Genomic DNA, 27,353 nt, shown 5'->3' on the forward strand with positions numbered 1-27,353 from the left:
GATACATTGTTCTGAGGAAAATAATGCATTTTACTTCTCTTTCATTTACCTTTTGAATAAATAACAATATTCCATTCATCCGTGGTTTCGTTTAGATTGCAGTGATCCATTGATCTGCCATTTTGTGCTCTGATGAATTCTGATTGGTCTGTGGAATTAGAGCCTCCAAAAGTATCTATTATCTACTGTATTATTTCAAAAAGCCAAGAGAAGCACAATAAACAGCATAAAATAAAGCTTCAGGAAATGTGACGATTTCCGATTTCAATTCCGTAAATGAAAATAACAATATGCAAAAAAATAAGGTCTTCGACATTCATTTTTGAGATTGAGAGCTTGAATTATTAATCACAACTTTGCTTCTGACAAGGAGTGAAAGTATTATTGAAAGTATTGAATAACAGCAAGAGACAGATTCCAAGTGCTTCGTCCATGGAGAAATATATATATTTCTACCCTCTGGCAGCCCGCTCCTGCTAACAGTGTTCACAGCTATGGACAGAACCAAGTCTTCTGATGAAATCCTCACGCACCTTTCATCTTGTCATTTCCAATGGAAGGATTTATATAGGAGATTGAAAAAGCTCAGCTGAAATAAAAGAGTAGATTGTGAAATACTGTGGAATGTACCAAAAATGTCAACTTCTCTTATATCTTCTTTCATCTGCCAAGAAAATTTGCTGCCGGTTAACCTGTGTAATGCCAGTGGGGCATGCTAACCATGACAGCAAAAAAGGCTAAAGAGACTTTCCACTCAGCAAAGTATGAATACATGGATGCAACTAACATCTACCTATAAATACATTGGAGGCTGTTTTCATGGGTAGGTCCCGATCTGGTACCGCAGAAAATGTGCGCATGCTTTTTCAATTGGGTTGTAAAATTTGATATGTGATCGTACAGTACACATACTAGAGATACCAGTTTGCCAAAGAACCCTTAAGAGGTAGACCCTACTGACAAGTGATTAGCTCCAAAGTCAGTTCCAAGTGGGGTTAGCTTCTGACGGAAATTTTGAGCCTGCAATTTTGTCAGAGCCTCAGCCCACTGGAGGATCCTCTGGTACTCTGGTAGGGCAATTAGTCTTTTAATCACCTGTGCTACATGTACTACACTGCTTTGTACCTATACTACATGACATGTACCCAGTGGTGTGCCTAGGGTGTTTGGCACCCCGGGTGGGTCCTTTATCTGGCACCCCCCCCCCCAAAAACTTAAAAAAAAATAATCCCCATTGTGCCCCCTTCACAGTAATAATCCCCATTGTGTCACCTTCACAGTAATAATCCCCATTGTGCCCCCTTCACAGAAATGCCCATTGTGCCCCCTTAACAGTAATGCCCACTTTGCTAGTAATGCTCTCTGTGCCCCCTCCATAGTAGAAATGCCCATTGTGCCCCTAGCCCTTTGAAGAGAGGGCAGCGCTCATATGAGAGCTGCTTTCTTGGTTCTGTTCACCTGCTCGCCGTAGCATTTGCAGTGATGAGCAGGTAAACAGAGCAGAGAAGGCAGCGCTCATACAAAAAAAAAAAAGCGGACAACCCCTTTAAAGACATACTTGGAAATCATTACATACAGAAAAACAGAACATACAGGGTCATACAGCACCACATACAGTATGTACCTCTTACATCCAGTGACTTCTCTGATGTAGATATTCTCTTTCCTCTTCTTCTCCTGTTAGACCAGACCACCATGGTGACTTCTTTCAGCCGCTCCTCGTCTCTGCAGGGTTTAACAAACAGACATCTTATTTTCTTACTTTTCCATCATTCTCCTCACCTTCTCAACACCCCATCCTGCCACCCCCAATACTGTGTCCACTGTGCTCCCCAATACTTTCCTGCAGAAACAGTCCCCCTGAAAATACTGGAACCACACAGATAGTGCGTCAGTACAAAAACACCCCTTTATATTGTGCGCTAGTACAAAAAAATCCCCCCTTCCTTTCAGATCAGACACCCATATAAAACCCTAAATGAGATCCCCCCATCTCAGACCAAACTCCCTTTAGACCTCTTTGTCAGACCCCATATAAGACCCCAGTTTTAAACCTCAGATAAGACTCCCATTAGACCTCCATGTAAGACCCCGACCCAATACCAGACCTCAGATAAGACCCCCATTAGACCTCCAGACCCCCATATAAGACCCTCATTAGACCTCCAGACCCCCATATAAGACCCCTATTAGACCTCCAGAACCCCATATAAGACCCCCATTAGACCTCCAGACCCCCATATCAGTTCTCCAGACTCCCATATCTGACTCCCTTTAGACCTTCTGATCCCCATATATAACCCCCATTAGACCTCCTGACCCCCATATCTGACCCCCATTAGACCTCCAGACCCCCAGTCAGACCTCCAGACCCCCAATCAGACCTCCAGACCCTAAATCAGACCTCCAGACCCCCAATCGGACCTCCAGACCCCTAGTCGGACTTCCAGACCCCCCCATTCAGGCCTCCAGACCCCCCCGGCAGACCTCCAGACCTTCCCAGTCAGACCTCCAGACCCCCCCATAGACCACTCCAGACCCCCCATAGACCACTCCAGACCCCCATTAGACCTCTACAAACCCCCATTAGACCTCCATATCAGACCTCAGATCAGACTGTAATACTTACCTCTCCTGCCGCCACTCTCCCTGTCCTGGCTGTCTTCTCTTCCCAGGGCTGGCGCTGCAGTCACCTGACCTCCTGCAGCATCAGGTCAGAGTGCTCTCTGTACATCCTGATGCTGCAGGCAGCCAGGACACAGCAGCGCGGACCCTGAGAAGAGTGAGCAGGAGGAGGGGTAAGTACTGTACAGCGCTTACAGCGTTTCTCTACCCCTCCTCCTACAGACTAGTGAGCGCATCCATTATGGAAGCGCTCACTACTAGTATTCCCTTTATAAGATGCACTGCATCTTATAAAGGGAAAAGCACGCCACTGCATGTACTATACAGCTTTCTATCTTACTACATGTACTATACTGCTCTCTACCGATACTACATGTACGATAGTGTTCTATACCTATACTCAGGGCCGGTGCAAGGATTTTTGCCGCTCTAGGCAAAGATCCATTTTGCTGCCCCCTCATGTCACTCACTCACTGACAGAAACACATACAATGACAGAGAGACAAGCACTCAGACACTCACTGAATGACGTACACAGAAACTCACTGACAGACACACATACACTCACTGACAGACACACATACACTCACTGACAGACAGACATACACTCACTGACAGACACACACTCACTCACTGACAGACACACAGACACTTACTGACCGACACTCACTGACAGACAGACACACACACACTCACTGACAGACACATATACACTCACTGACAGACACACATACACTCACTGACAGACACACACTCACTCACTGACAGACACTCACTGACAGACAGACACACACTCACTGACAGACACATATACACTCACTGACAGACACACACTCACTCACTGACAGACACTCACTGACAGACAGACACACACTCACTGACAGACACATATACACTCACTGACAGACACACATACACTCACTGACAGACACTAACTGACAGACAGACACCTACCCACTGAAACACACACACACATATATACTCACTGACAGACACACACATACTCACTGACAAACACACAGACACTTACTGACCGACAGACATCCACACTCACTGACATACACTCAGACACTCAATGACAGACACACATACATTTACTGACAGAAAGACAGACATACATACACTCACTCACTGACATAAATACACAGACACTCACTCAGTCAAACACTTAAACACTCACCTCCCTGGGGTCCAGTGTGGTCAAGCTCCTCAGTCCTCCAGCGCGCCGTTTAGTATGCCGGGGCCGGAATGACGTCATATTCCGGCATCACAGAGGGCGCACGAGGGAGGAGTGGGGAGCTGCTGGAACAGCCTCCCTTGCCGCCCGTCTCCTCTCCTCCGGTAATTTACTGGCAGAGCAGGCACCTGCCATCAGGGTAAGCAGATGCCTGCTCTGCCATATTTAAGAAGGACCTCCACCTCCTGGCCCCCCTGTAACGGCGCTGGGGGCGGCTCAAGAGCCACTCGCTGAGGGCTGCAGCCCCAGTCAGGGGGAGCCCATCAGGTTGCACCTATATGGTTGCACCGGCCCTGCCTATACTACATGTACTATACTGCTCTCTACCTATACTACATGTACTATACAGCTCTCTACATGTACTATACTGCTCTCTACCTATACTACATGTACTGCACTGCTCTCTGCCTGTGCTACATGTACTATACTGCTATCTACCTATACTACATGTATAATACAGCTCTATACCTATACTACACATACTATACTGCTCACTACCTATACTACATGTACTATACTGCTCTCTACCTATACTGCATGTACTATACTGCTATCTACCTATTCTACACATACTATACTGCTATCTACCTATACTACACATACTATACTGCTCTCTACCTATACTACACATACTATACTGCTCTCTACCTATACTACATGTACTATACAGCTTTCTACATGTACTACATGTACTGCACTGCTCTCTGCCTGTGCTACATGTACTATACTGCTATCTACCTATACTACATGTATAATACAGCTCTATACCTATACTACACATACTATACTGCTCACTACCTATACTACACATACTATACTGCTCACTACCTATACTACATGTACTATACTGCTCTCTACCTATACTGCATGTACTATACTGCTATCTACCTATACTACACATACTATACTGCTCACTACCTATACTACATGTATAATACAGCTCTATACCTATACTACATGTACTATACTGCTCTCTACCTATACTACACATACTATACTGCTCACTACCTATACTACATGTACTATACTGCTCTCTACCTATACTACACATACTATACTGCTCACTACCTATACTACATGTACTATACTGCTCTCTACCTATACTACACATACTATACTGCTCACTACCTATACTACATGTACTATACTGTTCACTACCTATACTACACATACTATACTGTTCACTACCTATACTACACATACTATACTGCTCTCTACCTATACTACACATACTATACTGCTCACTACCTATACTACATGTACTATACTGCTCTCTACCTATACTACGCATACTATACTGCTCTCTATCTATACTACACGTACTATACTGCTCTCTACCTATACTACACATACTATACTGCTCTCTATCTATACTGCATGTACTATACTGCTCTCTATCTATACTACACATACTATACTGCTATCTACCTATACTACACATACTATACTGCTCTCTAGCTATACTACACATACTATACTGCTCACTACCTATTCTACACGTACTATACTGCTATCTACCTATACTACACATACTATACTGCTCTATACCTATACTACATGTACTATACTGCTCTCTACCTATACTACATGTACTGCACTGCTCTCTGCCTATACTACATGTACTATACTGCTCTCTACCTATACTACATGTACTATACTGCTCTCTACCTATACTACACATACTATACTGCTCTCTATCTATACTACACGTACTATACAGCTCTCTATCTATACTACACATACTATACTGCTCACTACCTACAGTGGGGGAAATAATTATTTGACCCCTCACTGATTTTGTAAGTTTGTCCAATGACAAAGAAATGAAAAGTCTCAGAACAGTATCATTTCAATTGTAGGTTTATTGTAACAGTGGCAGATAGCACATCAAAAGGAAAATCGAAAAAATAACTTTAAATAAAAGATAGCAACTGATTTGCATTTCATTGAGTGAAATAAGTATTTGAACCCTCTAACAAAAAAAGACTTAATACTTGGTGGAAAAACCCTTGTTTGCAAGCACAGAGGTCAAACGTTTCTTGTAATTGATGACCAAGTTTGCGCACATTTTAGGAGGAATGTTGGTCCACTCCTCTTTGCAGATCATCTCTAAATCCCTAAGGTTTCGAGGCTGTCTCTGTGCAACTCTGAGCTTGAGCTCCCTCCATAGGTTTTCGATTGGATTAAGGTCCGGAGACTGACTAGGCCACTCCATGACCTTAATGTGCTTCTTCTTGAGCCACTCCTTTGTTGCCTTTGCTGTATGTTTTGGGTCATTGTCGTGCTGGAACACCCATCCACGACCCATTTTCAGTTTCCTGGCAGAGGGAAGGAGGTTGTCGCTCAGGATTTCACGATACATGGCTCCGTCCATTTTCCCGTTTATGCGAATAAGTTGTCCTGTGCCCTTAGCAGAAAAACACCCCCAAAGCAAAATGTTTCCACCCCCATGCTTGACGGTGGGGACGGTGTTTTGGGGGTCATAGGCAGCATTTTTCTTCCTCCAAACACAGCGAGTTGAGTTAATGCCAAAGAGCTCTATTTTGGTCTCATCAGACCACAGCACCTTCTCCCAGTCACTCTCTGAATCATTCAGGTGTTTATTGGCAAACTTCAGACGGGCCTGCACATGTGCCTTCCTGAGCAGGGGGACCTTGCGAGCCCTGCAGGATTTTAATCCATTGCGGTGTAATGTGTTTCCAATGGTTTTCTTGGTGACTGTGGTCCCTGCTAATTTGAGGTCATTAACTAACTCCTCCCGTGTAGTTCTAGGATGCTTTTTCACCTTTCTCAGAACCATTGACACCCCACGAGGTGAGATCTTGCGTGGAGCCCCAGAGCGAGGTCGATTGATGGTCATTTTGTGCTCCTTCCATTTTCGAACAATCGCACCAACAGTTGTCACCTTCTCTCCCAGCTTCTTGCTAATGGTTTTGTAGCCCATTCCAGCCTTGTGCAGGTCTACAATTTTGTCTCTGACATCCTTGGACAGCTCTTTGGTCTTTCCCATGTTGGAGAGTTTGGAGTCTGCTTGATTGATTGATTCTGTGGACAGGTGTCTTTTATACAGGTGACTAGTTAAGACAGGTGTCCTTAATGAGGGTGACTAATTGAGTAGAAGTGTCTAACCACTCTGTGGGAGCCAGAACTCTTAATGGTTGGTAGGGGTTCAAATACTTATTTCACTCAATGAAATGCAAATCAGTTGCTATCTTTTATTTAAAGTTATTTTTTCGATTTTCCTTTTGATGTGCTATCTGCCACTGTTACAATAAACCTACCATTGAAATGATACTGTTCTGAGACTTTTCATTTCTTTGTCATTGGACAAACTTACAAAATCAGTGAGGGGTCAAATAATTATTTCCCCCACTGTATACTACATGTACTATACTGCTCTCTACATGTACTATACTGCTCTCTACCTATACTACATGTACTATACTGTTCTCTACCTATACTACACATACTATACTGCTCACTACCTATACTACATGTACTATACTGCTCTCTACATGTACTATACTGCTCTCTACCTATACTACACATACTATACTGCTCACTACCTATACTACATGTACTATACTGCTTTCTACCTATACTACACATACTATACTGCTCACTACCTATACTACATGTACTATACTGCTCTCTACCTATACTACACATACTATACTGCTCTCTATCTATACTACACGTACTATACAGCTCTCTACCTATACTACACATACTATACAGCTCTCTGCCTATACTACATGTACTATACTGCTCTCTACCTATACTACACATACTATACTGCTCTCTATCTATACTACACGTACTATACAGCTCTCTACCTATACTACACATACTATACAGCTCTCTGCCTATACTACATGTACTATACTGCTCTCTACCTATACTACACATACTATACTGCTCTCTACCTATACTACACATACTATACTGCTCTCTATCTATACTACACGTACTATACAGCTCTCTATCTATACTACACATACTATACTGCTCACTACCTACAGGGAGTGCAGAATTATTAGGAAAGTTGTATTTTTGAGGATTAATTTTATTATTGAACAACAACCATGTTCTCAATGAACCCAAAAAACTCATTAATATCAAAGCTGAATATTTTTGGAAGTAGTTTTTAGTTTGTTTTTAGTTTTAGCTATTTTAGGGGGATATCTGTGTGTGCAGGTGACTATTACTGTGCATAATTATTACGCAACTTAACAAAAAACATATATATACCCATTTCAATTATTTATTTTTACCAGTGAAACCAATATAACATCTCAACATTCACAAATATACATTTCTGACATTCAAAAACAAAACAAAAACAAATCAGTGACCAATATAGCCACCTTTCTTTGCAAGGACACTCAAAAGCCTGCCATCCATGGATTCTGTCAGTGTTTTGATCTGTTCACCATCAACGTTGCGTGCAGCAGCAACCACAGCCTCCCAGACACTGTTCAGAGAGGTGTACTGTTTTCCCTCCTTGTAAATCTCACATTTGATGATGGACCACAGGTTCTCAATGGGGTTCAGATCAGGTGAACAAGGAGGCCATGTCATTAGATTTTCTTCTTTTATACCCTTTCTTGCCAGCCACGCTGTGGAGTACTTGGACGCGTGTGATGGAGCATTGTCCTGCATGAAAATCATGTTTTTCTTGAAGCATGCAGACTTCTTCCTGTACCACTGCTTGAAGAAGGTGTCTTCCAGAAACTGGCAGTAGGACTGGGAGTTGAGCTTGACTCCATCCTCAACCCGAAAAGGCCCCACAAGGTCATCTTTGATGATACCAGCCCAAACCAGTACTCCACCTCCACCTTGCTGGCGTCTGAGTCGGACTGGAGCTCTCTGCCCTTTACCAATCCAGCCATGGGCCCATCAAGACTCACTTTCATTTCATCAGTCCATAAAACCTTAGAAAAATCAGTCTTGAGATATTTCTTGGCCCAGTCTTGACGTTTCAGCTTGTGTGTCTTGTTCAGTGGTGGTCATCTTTCAGCCTTTCTTACCTTGGCCATGTCTCTGAGTATTGCACACCTTGTGCTTTTGGGCACTCCAGTGATGTTGCAGCTCTGAAATATGGCCAAACTGGTGGCAAGTGGCATCTTGGCAGCTGCACGCTTGACTTTTCTCAGTTCATGGGCAGTTATTTTGCACCTTGGTTTTTCCACACGCTTCTTGCGACCCTGTTGACTATTTCGAATGAAACGCTTGATTGTTCGATGATCACGCTTCAGAAGCTTTGCAATTTTAAGAGTGCTGCATCCCTCTGCAAGATATCTCACTATTTTTGACTTTTCTGAGCCTGTCAAGTCCTTCTTTTGACCCATTTTGCCAAAGGAAAGGAAGTTGCCTAATAATTATGTACACCTGATATAGGGTGTTGATGTCATTAGACCACACCCCTTCTCATTACAGAGATGCACATAACCTAATATGCTTAATTGGTAGTAGGCTTTCGAGCCTATACAGCTTGGAGTAAGACAACATGCATAAAGAGGATGATGTGGTCAAAATACTCATTTGCCTAATAATTCTGTACAGGGTGTATACTACATGTACTATACTGCTCTCTACCTATACTACACATACTATACTGCTCTCTATCTATACTACACGTACTATACAGCTCTCTACCTATACTACACATACTATACAGCTCTCTGCCTATACTACATGTACTATACTGCTCTCTACCTATACTACACATTCTAAACCCCTGTCCACCTGTCCAGATTATTATTGTACTTGAAGAGGGGTTGTACTGTAGATACAGGGACATCAAATCTTCTTATGTTCCCATGTAAATCCACTGAAATCCTGAGATTTACCAAGGAGCAAAATATTATCCTTCAGTGGGGTGAAGGCTTTTCTTGTGGAGTGTAAGGTTATCAACGATGTAAGGAAACATTGACAGGTGATATTTACCGGGATCCTACTAGCTTCTTCAGGACATGGCTCCGAAGACCATCTACTGTATACTGCAATCCTGGAAAGTTGGCTGCAGCATGATTTTAAGAAGTTGTTCCAATAACTTAGACGTACGATAGTTGCCCACCTTGACATGTTGAAAAGGTGGAGAAATAGGCTCACTTGTCTACGTGAAAAGATTTTATTGCTTGAAATAACTATTATTAGATGAGTTACACTAAAGTCATAAAACCATATTACTATCTGGCTGCTGTTGTCTTGTGTTCTTCAACATTCTTACCCCTTCAGGGAAGGTCATTTATGGCTGCCAAGAGAGCAGCAATTCGGCATAAGTGATCTTTTGTGACAACATATTGCTGTGTTATATGCTATGAAGAGTAAATAAGAGTTCTTCTTGGAGCACATGTTGTAAAATTGATTAAAAAACATAATCGATAAGTGAGAAAAATGTACACATTTATGCTGGGATAATGCCCAAGAAAGCTCATTTTCTGGGCCTCCTTCGGCATACTTTATTCGGCACATATTACAGATATGCTCTAGCTAAGTTACATTTATGGTTGGATAGAGTAGATCATTACAGGATTTGAAAATTGCAAAAGCATAAAAGAATTTACACATTTTATTCCACAGCCCATCATTATTGGTCGCCACCTTTAGGATATCATATGTGCATTTGCGTTGGAAATCATTGGGCTTCTTTTCTATTTGATTATTTATGTGTCTGCACAATGGATAGAAAAATATGGAGTTCTGATCATAACATAAAGGGGTATTTCACTGTAAAGTACATTTTTCGAAGGGGATTGTCTAGTTGAAAAGATTGATTGAAGTTCGGTAAAGGAAAGGATTAGTTCATTGATGAGCTCCACCAATTAGTTGGAGTTCACTCAAACAATTAGAGAGATCTATTAAGACTGACATTTCACACACCAATTTTCAACTAAAGTATGCCGCAATTTTATTAAGAGGTACTTGCCTAAAAATTTGTGGCTGTGGGCTCAGTGAGGCTTAAAGACATAAAGAACAGATACTCACCCTCTCTGACTTGCTCCCGCTTTGACACTGCTCTGGTCCCCACCATTCTTCCACTTCATGTCTTAGAGCCACATGTCAGAAATGGCAGGAGAGGCTTTCCCAGCCACTTAGTGACCTTAGTGGTGACTCACCTTAGCCCATATTTAGCTGAATGGCATTTCTGATGTGTTGACCTGGGACAGGAAGATGAAAGTGTGGGTGGAGGGCGCTGGTTCAGTAAAGGAACAGAAGTGGCGGATCAGTGAGGGCGTGTATCAATTTTTTAAGCTCTCGCAGGCCACTGCCACCAATTTTTATTCCACTGAAAAAACCTTTCTCAGCAATGCAGACACATATAAACATGGGACCAACACAGATGCCTTCATCTCCCAAGCGCACATGTAACAGGTCAGCCAGTGTCATAGGTACAAATCTGCTGACAGATGCCTTTTAACCCTTTCAAGACCAAGCCATTTTTCACCTTCGTGACCAGGCTTAATTTAGCAACTCTGACATGTGTCACTTTATTTGGTGCTAACTTTAGAATACTTTTATTTATCCAAGCCATTCTGAGTAGTGATGAGCGGCAGGGGCAATATTCGAATTCGCAATACTTTACAAATATTTTGTAGAATATTCATTGAATATTCGCTAATTCAAATATTCGTTATGGTTTACATTCTTTTTTTTTTTTACTGAAAAATCGGCAAGGTAATGATCACGTAATATGTGAATATTACGTGATCATTACAGGCGTGGGTCAAAAACTAATATATAGCACTATAGAATATAGTACTATATATTTGTTTTTAGAATATTCGTAATTTTTTCCATCTCAACAAATGATTGGCCCGAAAGTAATTTAAGCAGGGAGGAATCATGACTTCAGATGGAAAAAAATTACGAATATTCTAAAAAAACTAATATATAGCACAATATTCGAAATATTCGCTAATTCTCAAAGTTGCAATATTCAAGATAAAAATGTACTTTTCGAATATTCACTCTCAACACTAATAAGGAGATTGTTTTCTCATGACATTTCGTACATCTCGATGGTAGGGGTAAATTTGAGTTGATAACTTTTTCCTTTAAAATCCCAAATTTACTGAAAAGTTGGAAAAAAATTACATTTTCAAAATTAGAATTTCTACACACTTAAAGCAGATAGTGATACCTTTATAGTTTTTATTTAAGTTTTCCTATATGTCTACTTTATGTTGGCATCATTTAAAAAATTACATTAAATTTTACATTTAATAGGGTTGTAGTCAATGGAGTATATTCAGACCATGGTCTTGTTACCAGTGGGGTACCTCAGGGATCTGTTCTGGGACCCATATTGTTTAATATCTTTATCAGCGAAATTGCAGAAGGCCTCGATGGTAAGGTGTGTCTTTTTGCTGATGACACAAAGATTTGTAACAGGGTTGATGTTCCTGGAGGGATACACCAAATGGAAAAGGATTTAGGAAAACTAGAAGAATGGTCAAAAATCTGGCAACTAAAATTTTATGTGGATAAGTGCAGAATAATGCACCTGGGGCGTAAAAACCCAAGAGCAGAATATAAAATCTGTGATACAGTCCTAACCTCAGTATCTGAGGAAAGGGATTTAGGGGTCATTATTTCAGAAGACTTAAAGGAGAGCAGACAATGTCATAGAGCAGCAGGAAATGCTAGCAGAATGCTTGGGTGTATAGGGAGAGGCATTACCAGTAGAAAGAGGGAGGTGCTCATGCCGCTCTACAGAGCACTAGTGAGACCTCATTTGGAGTATTGTGCTCAGTACTGGAGACCATATCTCCAGAAGGTTATTGATACTTTGGAGAGAGTTCAGAGAAGAGCTACTAAACTGGTACATGGATTGCAGGATAAGACTTACCAGGAAATATTAAAGGACCTTAACATGTATAGCTTGGAAGAACGACGAGACAGAGGGGATATTATAGAAACTTTTTAAATACATAAAGGGAATCAACAAGGTAAAAGAGGAGAGAATATTTAAAAGAAGAAAAACTGCTACAAGAGGACATAGTTTTAAATTAGAGGGGCAAAGGTTTAAAAGTAATATCAGGAAGTATTACTTTACTGAGAGAGTAGTGGATGCATGGAATAGCCTTCCTGCAGAAGTGGTAGCTGCAAATACAGTGAAGGAGTTTAAGCATACATGGGATAGGCATAAGGCCATCCTTCATATAAGATAGGGCCAGGGGCTATTCATAGTAATCAGTATATTGGGCAGACTAGATGGGCCAAATGGTTCTTATCTGCCGACACATTCTATGTTTCTATGCTTCTATGTTTTTAGGACGTTGGAAGGCTTAGAATTTAAGAAGCAAGTTTTCTAATTTTCTATAAAATTTTCAAAACTGACTTTTTCAAGGACCAGTTCAGTTCTGAAGTCACTTCGAGGTCCTTACATAATAGAAACCACCCATATATGACCCCATTTTAGAAAGTACACCCCTCAAATTACTCAAAACTGGTTTCACAAACTATGTTAACCCTTTTCGGTGTTCCACAAGAATTAAAGGAAAATGGAGGTAAAATAAACAATTTCCAGTTTTTGTGCAGATTTTTTATTTTAATCCAATTTTTCCTATAACACAGCGTGGGTTAACAGCAAAACGAACCTCAATATGTATTACCCTGATTCTGCAGATTACAAAAACACCCCATCTATGTTCGTAAACTGCTGTATGGACACACGGCAGGGCTCAGAAGGAAAGGAGCAACATATGTTTTTTGGAGAGCAGATTTTGCTGGAATGGCCTTTGGGTGTGGTGTCATATTTAAAGACATCCTAAGGCACCCCTACAGAAGAAATCCCCTAAAAGTGACTCCATTTTGGAAACTACACCTCTCAAATAATTTATTGAGAGGTTTACTGACCACTATGACGTCACAGACATTTCATAATATTTAGAAACACATGGCTGTGAAATTTTTTATTTTATTTTTTTAGAAGAAAAAGTCGCTTAATTTGCAGCACTTAGATTAAAGAGGTGCCATAACGTTTAAATATGTGCTATCTGCACGGGGTATGTGCAGATAGCACATATATACAGTACAGACCAAAAGTTTGGACACACCTTCTCATTCAAAGAGTTTTCTTTATTTTCATGACTATGAAGGCATCAAAACTATGAATTAACACATGTGGAATTATATACATAACAAACAAGTGTGAAACAACTGAAAATATGTCATATTCTAGGTTCTTCAAAGTAGCCACCTTTTGCTTTGATTACTGCTTTGCACACTCTTGGCATTCTCTTAATGAGCTTCAAGATGTAGTCCCCTGAAATGGTTTTCACTTCACAGGTGTGCCCTGTCAGGTTTAATAAGTGGGATTTCTTGCCTTATAAATGGGGTTGGGACCATCAGTTGCGTTGAGGAGAAGTCAGGTGGATACACAGCTGATAGTCCTACTGAATAGACTGTTAGAATTTGTATTATGGCAAGAAAAAAGCAGCTAAGTAAAGAAAAACTAGTGGCCATCATTACTTTAAGAAATGAAGGTCAGTCAGTCAGCCGAAAAATTGGGAAAACTTTGAAATTAAGGGCTATTTGATCATGAAGGAGAGTGATGGGGTGCTGCGCCAGATGACCTGGCCTCCACAGTCACCGGACCTGGACCCAATCGAGATGGTTTGGGGTGAGCTGGACCACAGAGTGAAGGCAAAAGAGCCAACAAGTGCTAAGCATCTCTGGGAACTCCTTCAAGACTGTTGGAAGACCATTTCAGGGGACTACCTCTTGAAGCTCATCAAGAGAATGCCAAGAGTGTGCAAAGCAGTAATCAAAGCTAAAGGTGGCTACTTTGAAGAACCTAGAATATGACATATTTTCAGTTGTTTCACACTTGTTTGTTATGTATATAATTCCACATGTGTTAATTCATAGTTTTGATGCCTTCATAGTCATGAAAATAAAGAAAACTCTTTGAATGAGAAGGTGTGTCCAAACTTTTGGTCTGTACTGTAGACATATGGCTGTCGTGAAGGGGTTAAAAGCTAATACATTTTTTAGACCCCTGGCCTACTTTTTGTGTGAAAAATCACAAATTATTGTGCAAATGTGCTGTGCGCCACAACTTGTGACTATCTTACGCCATGAGAGTGGCTCAAATAATTTTGTACGGCTAATCCCCCCCCCCAATATCTTTATCTCTTTGGAGGACTCGCCATGTCCACTCATTACAAAAACAACCTATCTCAATAGGAACTGGCCAATGCTTGATGTTACCTGTGCTGGTATCAGTTCATGGTTCCTACGCTGCTTTAGAACAAAACAAAAAAAATCTCCAAATGCTGCAAATCTGCAGCTGTCCCTTTTTTTCTAAACAAGTTTCAGCAATCAGCAAGGAAATTTATTTTAGCAAGAAGGAGAAGATTAAAAAAGCAATTGAATGTATTTTCTTCGCTGTCATTTAAAAGTTTTCAGCAAAAATTAGCCTTAACTCCATATTTAGAGAAATGAATGAAAAGAGATTTGCAAAGGGGTCCCCACTGAAATAAAGAATATGTTGGTGTGAAATTATTCTTTTTCCCAGCTGTAGGATTTAGCACAAACAAAATGTGTCATAGTCTTTTTTTCTGTAGAATAAGACCTTTCATCTCAGAGGCACATGGATTATCCTCATACAAATGCTGCCAATGAGAATGCTTCGCTCACGCAGATCAGTGTATGTATTTAGTGGCTTTCAATGGTAGGAGAGATGGTGGGTTTTTAATAGAGATGTTCCCATGCATACAGCAAACAAGTTTTGCTTTTTTGTTATTGCATTATTATTATTATTATATTACATTATATCAAAAAACCCATTTATTCTGCGTTTTACATGTAACCTGAAATTGAAATCCTAGCAGCAACTGAAGCAACAGTTTTTATGATCAGTGATGAGCGGCAGGGGCAACATTCAAATTCGCGATATTTTGCGAATATTTGGGCAAATATTCATCATATATTTGCAAATTCGAGAATTTGTGATCTCCAGTAATTATTTTCTTGATTGCGGAAATCGGCAATCGGGAAATTTGCGATACAAAAATTAGCAAAAAACACTACTCCTAAAGTCAAAGATATTGCAGTCTTCTCATTGGCCCACAAGCAAGAAGCAGTGAAGGATCATGGGTACTGATGAAAAAAATCTAGAATATTCGCGAATACGAAGATATAGCACTATATTCTAGATATTCGCGAATTCTTGAAGTGCCAATATTCGCGATAAAAATTTGCAATTAGAATATTCGTGATCAACACTACTTATGATATTTCAGGGCATGTTGGAATGGCTTTGTACGTTATAGATGTCTCTTTCCTTACATAACCTCTTCACAGCAAAGAAAACAAAAATATTCCCTCTAAAAAGGTAACCTTTATTCAAAGATGGCTAAAACTTCCACGAAATATACCAAAACACTGACCACCTGAGAAAAGGGGAGGTGGGTGGGGGAAGTTGGGAAGGCAGTTTGCCCTTCACAATAGATGCCATGACTTGGACTCTGATATTTTGCGCAATGAAGGATGTTGAAACATTTTGTTAAAAAAACAAACAAACAAAAAAAACATACAAAAAGTAGTAGTAGCTCACCTACGATATCCCTGGTTGTCTTTACCTAAAGCGGAATAGCTGCCCTGATAGATATATATATATATATATATATATATATATATATATATATATTTATTTATTTATTTATTTTTTAAAAACGGCAGACACGAATCCAAATTTTCTGGAAAATTTTGATCGGTAGAATCGATTCCCTCATCTCTAAAATGAAGGTTTCTATGGCACAACAGCAAGCAGAAATCCTGAAAACTATGAGAATTGATACCAATAGTAAATTAGAAAATGCTTTTTCTGTTCATTATGTAATAAATAATCATTAACCTCTTTCAAAGAGGGGCCTGGATGTGTTTCTGGTGTGTAATAGTACAGGTTATAGTTACTAGATTTCTAAAGAAGGTACTAGATCCAGGGAGTTAGGCCTCTGGCACACGGTTCGGCCCTTTCGTTTAGTAGTTTCTTGCATTCCTCACTTAACCCTTTCATGACCAAAATTTACAAATCTGACATGCGTCACTTTATGTTGTAATTGCTTTGGAACACTTTTATTTATCCAAGCCATTCTGAGATTGTTTTCTCGTGACATATTGTACTTCATGATAGTCATAAATTTGAGTCAATATATTTCACCTTTATTTATGAAAAAATCCCAAATTTACCAAAAATGTAGAAAAATTCGAAATTTTCAAAATTTCAATTTCTCTGCTTCTAAAACAGAAAGTCATACCTAATAAAATATTTATTACTTAACATTTCCCATATGTCTACTTTATGTTGGCATCATTTTGAAATGTCATTTTATTTTTTTAGGACGTTAGAAGGCTTACAAGTTTAGAATCAATTCTTAAAATTTTTAAGAAAATTTCCAAAACCCACTTTTTAAGGACCTGTTCAGGTCTAAAGTCACTTTGTGGGGGCTTACAAAGTGAAAACCCCACATAAATGACCCCATTGTAGAAACTACACCCCTCAAGTTACTCAAAACTGATTTTACAAACTTTTTTAACCCTTTAGGTATTCCACAAGAATTAAAGAAAAATGGAGATGAAATTTCAAAATTTCACTTTTTTGGCAGATTTTCCATTTTATTAATTTTTTTTCTTTAACACATTGAGGGTTAACAGCCAAACAAAACTCAATATTTATTACCCTGATTCTGCGGTTTACAGAAACACCCCACATGTGGTCGTAAACTGATGTAAGGGCGCACGGCAGGGCGCAGAAGGAAAGGAACGCCGTATGGTTTTTGGAAGGCAGATTTTGCTGGACTGGTTTTAGATGCCATGTCTCATTTAAAACCCCCCTGATGCACCCAAACAGTAGAAACTCCCAAAAAGTGACCCTATTTTGGAAACTAGGGGATAAGGTGCCAGTTTTATTGGTACTATTTTAGGGTACATATGATTTTTAATTGCTCTATATTACGTTTTTTGTGAGGCCAGGTAACTGAAAGATGGCTGTTTTGGCACCGTTTTTTTTTTTTTTACAAGATTCATCTGACAGTGTAGATCATGTGCTATTTTTATAGAGCAGGTTGTTACGGATGCAATGATATCAAATATGTCTACTTTTTTGTTTGTTTGTTTCAGTTTTACATAATAAAGCATTTTTGAAAAAGAAATTATGTTTTTGTGTGTCCATTTTCTGAATGCCATATGTTTTTTATTTTTCTGCTGATCGTCTTGTGCAGGGGCTCGTTTTTTGCAGAAAGAGTTGAGGTTTTTATTGGTACCATTTTTGGGTACATAGGTATTTTTGATCATTCATTATTACACTTTATGGGGCAAGGTGACCAAAAAATTGGCTGTTTTGGAACAGTTTTTATTTATTTATTTTTACAGCGTTTATCTGAGGGGTTAGGTCATGTGACAGTTTTATAGAGCAGATCGTTACGGACGTGGCAATACCTAATATGTATACTTTTTCTTATTTATTTAAGTTTTACACAATAATAGCATTTCTGAAACCCAAAAAATGATGTTTTAGTGTCTCCATAGTCTGAGAGCCATAGCTTTTTTATTTTTTGGGTGATTGTCTTAAATAGGGTATCATTTTTTGTGAGATGAGGTGACGGTTTGATTGGTACTATTTTGGGTTGTCATAAGCCTTTTTAATCGCTTGCTGTTGCACTTTTTGTGATGTAAGGTGACAAAAATTGCTTTTTTTGCACTGTTTTTTTTTTTATGGTGTTTATCGGACGGGTCTATCATGTGATATATTTATAGAGACGGTCGTTACGGACGCGGTGATACCTAATATGTGTACTTTATTTTATTTTTTTCATTTTTTATAAGAAAGGGCAATTTATTTTTTTAATTTTACATTTTTATTTATCTATTTATTTTTACTTTTATTATTTTCACTTTTTTTTTTTATCAAGTCCCTCTTGGATCTTGAAGATCCAGTGGGGCTGATGGCTGTACTATACTTTGCAATGCTCTTGCATTGCAAAGTATAATACTATCAGATGCCCTGTAGGTGGCAACACTGGACGCTTTTGCAAAGCGTCCGGTTGCCATGGCAACCATCGGGCGCTGCCATCGCAGCGCGGCAGCCCCGATGGTGGAGAGAGGGAGCCCCCTCCCTCTATTAACCGCATGGATGCCGCTGCCGCGGCATCTATGGGGTTATAACAGAGTGTCAGCATAGAGCTGACACTCTCTGCTGATGGCGGCGGCTCAGGAATGGAGCCGCCGCCATCACACACAGCAGGGAGACTGATCGGGGGCAGGGGGCAGCGCTGGAAAGGAGGGGGGGTACGGCCAACATTGAGGGAGGCTGAGGCAGCACAAATGGGGGCAGGAGGAATGTATGCGGCGGGGAGGGGACGGACCCCATCAGGGCAGGCGCTGTATGAATTGAATATGGAGATAAGCTTCAGGGGCAGGTGGCAGGCGGACACAAGGGGAGGCTTGGAGGGGCACAGATCGGGGGGCATGAGGAACACTACCTGATTTCAGGCTCTGATCTGCAGAGCGCAGATCAGAGCCTGAAACCGGCATTTTTTCACTGCCGCGATCCGATTGGTTAGTCTGATTGGTCCCTTGCCGGCATTACTGAACTGTATTCTGTCCGTGACAGCAGCAGGACAGGGGCAGAAGCTTTAATCCAAGCGCTTTGCAGCGCTTGGATTAAAGAACTGGCTTGACGTTTATACACGTAATAGCTGCACGGGGCATGTGCAAATTTCACGTATATAAACGGATTGCAGTCGGGAAGGGGTTAATAACAATTCTGGAGCATCTATTCTTAGGATTCTCTGTTGTGCCAATCCTGTATTATTCCTGCTAAACGTTATGAACGAATTACCAGGAGTTTGCAATGAAGGTCCAGCTGGGTGTTACCAGTTAGGGGGTGTGTCCTTGCACAGTCTGACACAGTCAGCACTGATTGGATAATATCATACCCCCAACTGGTAACACCCAGGTAAACTTTTCTTGCAAAATGCTAGTAATTCATTCATGACTTCTAGAAGGAATAATACAGGGATCATGGAGTCATACTAATAGATGCTCCAGAATTGTTATCACATGGGGAATGCAAGGAGTTACTAAATCAGACATGTCAGGAGAGGAGACGGGTCCTCTTTAAGTGTTGAGATAGTGGTCCTACACAATGACTGACAGCCACTCTTTTGTGAGTGTCCATAAGAATAGCTGTCAATAATTGGGTAGGACCGTCCACTGGACTTCTAAGTATAGACGAGAGGGAATTTAAGTTAATGAATATTTTCTCATAAAACTATACATCAACCTGCCCGACAACTCCTGCTCTATAACATCCTGCCTGTACATCAGACTGCATTTTCAATGGGACAAGTCCCATTTGCTTATACTTAGGCCTCATGCACACGACCGTTGTTCTGGTCCGCATCCGAGCCGCAGTTTTTGCGGCTCGGGTTTGGACCCATTCACTTTAATGGGGCCGCAAAAGATGCGGACAGCACTCTGTGTGCTGTACGCATCCGTTGCTCCGTTCCGTGGCCCCGCCCAAAAAATATAACATGTCCTATTCTTGTCCATTTTGCGGACAAGAATAGGCATTTCTACAATGGGCCGCCTGTTCTGTTCTTAAAATTGCGGACAGCACACTGGCGGCTTCCGTGTTTTGCAGATCCGCAATTTGCGGACCGCAAAAAACGGAACGGTCGTGTGCATGAGGCCTTATCCTGATTTAATACCTGTATTATACTTCAAAAATACTGTATTACAGTTTAATCATGCCGAAGTATTTTACGTTCACCTTCCATACTGTGTCTAGCATACAGTAGCTCCACAAGCAATGATTTTCCGTTCAAGAGTTTGAAATGGAACTTAATGTAAATCACTAATTCTTCCACGCATCTTATACTTACCATAGAGGCCACCACGGAAGCTGCTATGGGACTAATGAACAGAGTACCAACATCAGGCAGACCTCCTCTCCTTCCTTTCCCTTGATAGTGTGAACCTGCTGCAGGCTCCTTCTGCACAGGGAAGAAGCAAATAGCAAATACAATAAGGAAAGAAAAAAGCAGTCCAAGGGCCACACATTCCTTTTGTTCAGCAAGAGAGTAGAAATATTAGACAGCACCAGTGTTTTCTGATATCAGGATGACCCTCGACCTGGAGCACTGCCGAATATTGTATGATAGCAGATAATACCAAGAAGAGAGAAGGTCTTGAGGATTTCCTTTTACAATAAAAGGCAACTTGGTATACTTATAAAACTCAGCGTAGGTCTATATTGGTTGTATAAAGTGAGGATTCATAAGCCTAAGGCCTCTTGCACACGACTGTATGGTTTAGCGGTCCTTTTAAACGTATTCGTTTTTCCGTTTCAGTATTGTTTCCGTTCTGCTTCCATTTCGTTTTGCCGTTCCATTTGGTTTCGGAAGCATACAATAATTAAACAGTAAGTATATAAAAAAAATTGGGCTGGGCATGACATTTTCAATAGATGGTTCCGCAAAAACAGAACGAATACGGAAGACATATGAATGCATTCCATATGCATTCTGTTTTTTTTGCGGAACCATTGACTTGAATGGAGCCAAGGATCGTTATTTGAGGGCAATAATAGGACGAGTTCTATCTTTCAGCGGAACGGAAATACGGAAACGGAATGCATACGGAGTACTTTAATTTTTTTTTTATTGGTCCAATTGAAATGAATGGTTCCGCATACGGACCGCAAACGGAATCCGCAAAAACGGAACGGAAACGTTTAGTGGTACCTCAACTTCTAGATCAGTCACAAGTTGTGAGTTTTCTATAGGATGACTGTTGGTCTGGGCCATTATCAGAATATGGTACACCAAACTGGAAGGAATTAGGATTGGAGGGATGTCCTCACCAATCTCACCTCTGAGACCTGTACCTCACTTGATCCCCTATTAAAGCTACTTATAGGAGAGGAGAACACAAATGTTCCTCGGTACTGAAATTTATGGCTGTTATGAAGACTGCCAGGTTGGAAGCTCCTCAAGACTTCAAATGGAAGAGCTTGGCCCGAATTGGCCAAGAAATTCGAAATGGGTACGAATTGATTCTACCTAATCTCTCACACTCCAGAATCGAATCTCAAGAGAATTTTTCTTTAAAGATTTGGTTCAAATTTCAAGATATGATTTAATTCACTCATCCTTACCACACATGTCTGACCACCTCTTCTGAGCTACATAGGATCACAGAACAGCAATTAAGGAGGGTGGTTGGTGGATGCTCCAGTCTGCAAAAGTTCCAATGTACCTGTCACGAGTTGGAGGTCCCAGGAGAGACCTCCGCGTCGTCAAGCAAAAACATACAGCAATGCGGTACAGTCACAACAGAGTTTATTGCACAAACAGAATCCATGGAGCGAAACACAGGGAAATTGAGAGCTCTATGTACCATCCGCACAGTGGGAGGAAAACCCCAACTGCGCCACTGTCTAGTAGTACTCCAGGTGGGCGTGACTAAGCAAATCCTGGTATTCACTAGGGCCCCAGATGGCAGGGTTAGGCTTTGCCACAGGGAGTTGCCAGGGTCCACTCTGGAGCGTGAACTAGACCGTGACAACAGGAGCAAACGGACAACAGGTACCAGAAGGTACCGATGGTACATAGGCAAACATAACAAACAGGCAAATACAAGCAGCCAACTAAAAACATAAGCAGGAGTTCATGCAAGGGAACAGGAGTGGAAATGAGCAGAGAAGGACTAGCTCCACCAGTGGTATACTGCGTGGCCTTGCCCATAGCACTCTGCAGCAAGCCACGCTGCAGCAAGGGCTTGCTGAACAGAGACATATGAATACACACAAGGTGACTCAAACATAACTGGCAGAACAGATAACAGGAAAGAGGACGGCAATGAACAAGTAGGAAACCCACAGAGCACAGACAGACACGGATCCCATGGGTCAGCAGTATGGGAGAGTGAGTACAAACTAGGAGCAGGACAAGACAACACACACCAGGAGAGCTTACCCAGAACTGAGGAAACCTCAGCCTATATACAGGTTCCATGGGTGCAGCAGAGAGGCCACACCCATGGAGCAGACAGAGAGGATTAACTCCAGATAGGAACACAGGGGAGTTAACCCATAAAGAATCACAAAGAACACACAGAAACGAAACTGCAGCGAGGAGCGCCGAATGAGCAAGGACGGAAGGTCACAGCCAGAGATAGTGGCTGTGACAGTACCCTCCCTATATACAGATTAACCAAAAATATTTTATGTGAACAATTATCTTTAATTGTAAGTGCTGAAGATCATTTTGAAGTCATGGCACAATTATTCGTCTTCGGTTATTGGCATCTCGAGACATAGTGTTTGAGATAACAAAAGATGTGAAAAATTAGTTGTTCTCTTGTCCAATTCTGCTCTTAACCCAGCACTATCCATCAACTTAAAGGGGTTGATGGATAACTATATTGATGATCTATCCTCATGATAGGTCATCAATATCAGCTCAGGGGGGGTCAGACTGCCGGCGCTGTTTCAAGAAAACGCAGTGCCCGTGTGAGTGTTGTGTTCTCCTCACTCCCACAATGTTAACGGCGAGCATCTGTAATTACAGCTCCTCCATCCCATTCACTTCAATGGGACTGCTCCCTCCTATTCACCTGAATAGGACAGAACCGTCCCTCTGAAGTGAATGAGGACGACAGAGCTGAAATTACACCTGTTCGCCACTGCAGTGTCGACGGCAAGAAGGTGAACAGTGAAGAGAAGGCAGCGCTCATTCGAGGGTTGCGTTCTCTTCAAATAGCTGATCGTTGGGGGTGCTGAGGATAGGTTATCAATATAGGATAAGTGGACATCCCCTTTAAAGAAACCTTTATATATGTTCAGGTATGTGTCTGTGCTATAAAATTCTCATGCTCGTGTAACTTGCAGACTTTTCTTTTTGACACAAGCATTTAATACATCAATACGTCAGAATCCCCTTTTAGCATAAATCAGGGTTACTTCTGCTGAAGACCATTGAAGTGTTCAGCTCACAAGCTGATATGCACCTGTGCACATCTCCTGACTCCAGAGCTTCTCCCTTCATGTAACTCACGAGCTGTGGTTTTATGGAAGCCTCCAGTGGCCTGTCTCTTCCTTGACAATAGGTGCTATTTTTAGTTTTAACTTCTCCACCTAAAAGCCAATTGAACGCTGCATGTGCATTTCTTTTATATTATGTGAATTCTTGGATTTTTGAAGGCGTATCTGTTACTTTTCTACATTTCTTTTCCAGCTATGGTAGCTATTCAGGCTTTATTTGTGACTGGTTAATCCAGGGACTTTAACCAGACATACATATGGTAGACGGTAAGGTTAAATAAAGACAGAGGTCCATCAAGATCAACCTATGATCCTACACTATGGATCCAATTGTAGGCAAAAAGAACACTAGATGGTAGTTGCCAATTTCCTAATGTTAGGGCAAAATATGTCTTCTTCAGTAACGATACCCTATCTACAATGATGTAGAAACCTTTGTCCCTCTACACTAAGTGGATGAACTCTTGTCATGGTTACAGGCCGAAGTATAAAAGCATCATTGACTTGTCAGTAGTATTGTGGGTCAGATAGAAAATCACTTTATGTCTGCATTTTACGGTGAGATAGGGAATTTATTAGAAGCAGCATCTTTGTGCGTCTCTCTCTCTCTCTCTCTCTCTCTTTCTCTCGCTGTGCATCTGCTTCCACTTGACCCCTCCTCTCTCTGTGGATTCTATGGGTAGCAAGTGTAACCTGATCCCTCAGAGAGCTGATAATCCATCATGTCTCTCAAGAGGGATTTTAGCATCTGAACTGAGAGTGAATGATCAGAGCAAGAGAAGGGGTAGAAGAAGTGACTGATAAGTGGAGAAAGAAGCATTTTCTCCAATATTTAATGGATGTTTGCAAACTTTGTTGAAATGACAGTGCCCATTTACATTAGACCGCTGGGACCAGTACATGACTCACATGAGATTCAATTTTTTTTTAAAGATACATGTTATCCACTGTCCCTCTAGGCCTGTGATGGCTAACCTCCGGCACTCCAGCTGTGTTAAAACTACAACTCCCAAGATGTACACTTGCTTGGCTGTTCTCAGAACTCCATAGAAATGGATGGAGCATGCTGGGAGTCGCAGTTTTACCACAGCTGGAGTGCCAGAGGTTAACTATCAATGCTTTAGGCTATGTACTAGGCATCTACTGGTAAAGAACTAAAGGCCTCCCTCCCCCAAGGTAGCTTTTGTTTTTCAAAGCCTTCAAAAATTTTACTTCATATCATATTTCAAAACATATTATTGGATATTGTTTTAGACATAAGTGGGGTTAATAGTAAGAGCTCCAGTGCACTAAAATACTTTTACGTGCACTCTAATGTCTAGGTTGAAGCAACCATCACCATGTGCAGAGGTAAACAAGATATGAGCTCCACTAACACCCTAGAGTTTTACAGAAAGCCAAATGGTGATGGGTTAAAAGGAAGCCATACAGAATAAGTATAAACAGTTTAACGCTGATGGAAAATGGAGCTTAAAAATGGAAGCTATCATCCATCCATTGAGAGCACGCTCGACTGCACCCCGAGGCAGCCAAGCATGGAATAAGCTCTCTCTAGAATCTGCTGTGTTCTCTGAACTGACTCTGTATGGAAAATGTAATCTTGTAATGAAAAGGAAATTATTGGGGAGGAAAACAGAACAGGCTACTAGGAGATGAGACAAAATTTTTGAACTAGACAATACGATATGCATGCACGGCTCGAAGATTCAATTTGTCCAGATACTATAAGATAAAGTCAGCAGAGGCAGTAAAGTTCCTACAGAAACCTCCCAGGTAATTCAACATCAGCTGTCCATATTGTTTTATTTTACCCAGTATGGCCATTTTTTCTTAAAATGGTAGTTTAAAAATTTATTTTTTTCAGAAACCACCTGTATTTCCTATGACATCACAATTCTGGAGCATCTTTTCTTGTCATTTCTCATCCAACCAATACCAATCTCCTTGTCAATAGTATATGTTGCTATGCAGTATTACACTAGAGTGCCAGAATGTGACAAGACCTAAAAGGGGACAATAACCCCAGTTATCAATTTATTGTTATATTTTTAGGGGGAATAACAGAGGAGAGTTATTGAACTGTTCCCTAAAATAGGTTATTCCTCAGAAATGTACAGTAACACACAAAAAATATATTATTATTGAGATCATTTCAGAAAAATTGATGGTCGTCTACCATGGCCTTGTCATTAATCTATCATAGCAGGACCTGACAGATTTGTTGATGACTAGATATTCTGGATTATCTAATAATCATTGACAATTTGATTAAACCTATGTGTAGAACACTATACAGTATGGTCCTACTCCGTCCTCTGGTCCTGTCAGGTTAAATGTATTCCCCGTAGACCATTCAAATGGGGTTGTCTTCCACATTGGCTGTGTTCTTCCAAGCTCCACACATTGTGCTCACCTATTGGTAGGCTTCTTCCAGAAGTGTTAAGGAATACAAAGAAAGTTACTGTATTTGCAAGCAGACGCCCTATTCCTAAATATCCTTCATTCATTGTCATGGTTGAGAAGTCCAGTCCTGGATCATCAGACCTTGGCAGAGTAAAGACAAAGGGTTCCCTTTCAAAGACATCTCTACAATTCTGGATACAGAACAACTAGTCTTGTAGCAATGAAAGACATTTACCATTAAAAGAAAAACATAGGAGGTGTCCTAAATGTCATAATTTCATACTTTACTATGTCGATCTTATCACTTTGGAGCACTTCTATAGGCCACCCTTGGTTCTCCAAGACAGCTGAGAGCAGATCATCTGAATATTGGGTCTTCAGATCAGAGGCGTAGCTAATGGCTCATGGGCCATGGTGCAAGAGTTCAGCTTGGGCACCCCCCCACCCCCCTTCCCTCAGTGCTTAGTGGTCAGGGGCAGGGAAGCACATAGCCTTTGTACTGCTTGAAGCAAAAATTGAAACAGCACCCCAATCCCCCCTTCCCCTGCCCATGCCAAATTTTTGACCTAACCCCTTCCCTCCAGCCAGAGGTTTAACTTCACTATCAAGCACTTTATATAAAACTGGTGTCTTCTTATGCGGCACAAGGGTCTTTGGGCCCCCTCAGGCTCCTGGACCCGGTAGCTAACTCTGCACCCCCTATAGCTACTCCCCTGCTTCAGATCCTCTTATACAATATCCTAATGAACAGATTAAATAATAAAATACGTTGGTTTCATCAATACTAGATTGTATTCAAATAGCACGTGGACACCTGAAGAGGGGTCTTCCTCAGACCCTTAGGGTATGTTCACACGGCCTAAATTTTAAGCACATTTTGGAACTGCATCAAATCCACATGGGATTATAAATTATATTAAACCCATTCTTAAATTAAACCAATAATGCTACCAATAAGACACATGGATACAATTATAAATGGATAAAATAAGGCCACGGCAACTTTATTAAAGAACAGCTCAAACAATA

This window comes from Bufo bufo, chromosome 1, assembly GCF_905171765.1.
Source record: "Bufo bufo chromosome 1, aBufBuf1.1, whole genome shotgun sequence".
Taxonomy (NCBI): Eukaryota; Metazoa; Chordata; class Amphibia; order Anura; family Bufonidae; genus Bufo; species Bufo bufo.